Below are 625 nucleotides of genomic sequence, written 5' to 3'. Positions count from 1 at the left end.
CACTATAATAGCAGCCATACAGGGCCTAGCATCCAGTAAACAGACAAAAAGAGTTACTGACTAGAGGAGGGAGAGGAGGTGGGAGATGGAAGAGCTGAAAGATCCTTAGCAATAGGAGTTGGAGCACAAGCTACAATTTCACTCAAACTTGAGGTTGACGGAACCCATGTTGGTATCTTTGGAAAGCTCTCAACTTGAAGGCTCATATATAGAGGACTTACTGTAATGCTTAAAAAATAAGCACACAATGTTGTGAATGTACTTAGTGGCACTGAACTAACAGTTAAAAATGGTCAAAATTTATGTTATGAATATTTTACCCCCAAATAGTCCTATGGAAAAATTTACAAGTTAACAGAATTTTAACATTAATACTTGGCTCAGCTCATCTCTCAGTGTCAACCCTGAATGTGCTGAGGTTGACTGTGAAAGGATGTGACATTATAGCCTTAGCCAATCTCTTCCTAGCCTTTCTTGTCATGCAGGTGAGGTTGAGGGTGGGATGGGGAGTGGTGGTGTGCCAGAGAAGGTCTCTCAGTTCAGTTCAGTCGCTCAGTCGTGTCCGACTCTTTGCGACCCCATGAATCGCAGCACGCCAGGCCTCCCTGTCCATCACCAACTCCCG

The sequence above is a fragment of the Bison bison genome, unplaced genomic scaffold (assembly GCF_000754665.1).
Source record: "Bison bison bison isolate TAMUID 2011002044 unplaced genomic scaffold, Bison_UMD1.0 scf7180017864367, whole genome shotgun sequence".
In the NCBI taxonomy this organism is placed as follows: Eukaryota; Metazoa; Chordata; class Mammalia; order Artiodactyla; family Bovidae; genus Bison; species Bison bison.
This window is presented reverse-complemented; position numbering follows the sequence as displayed.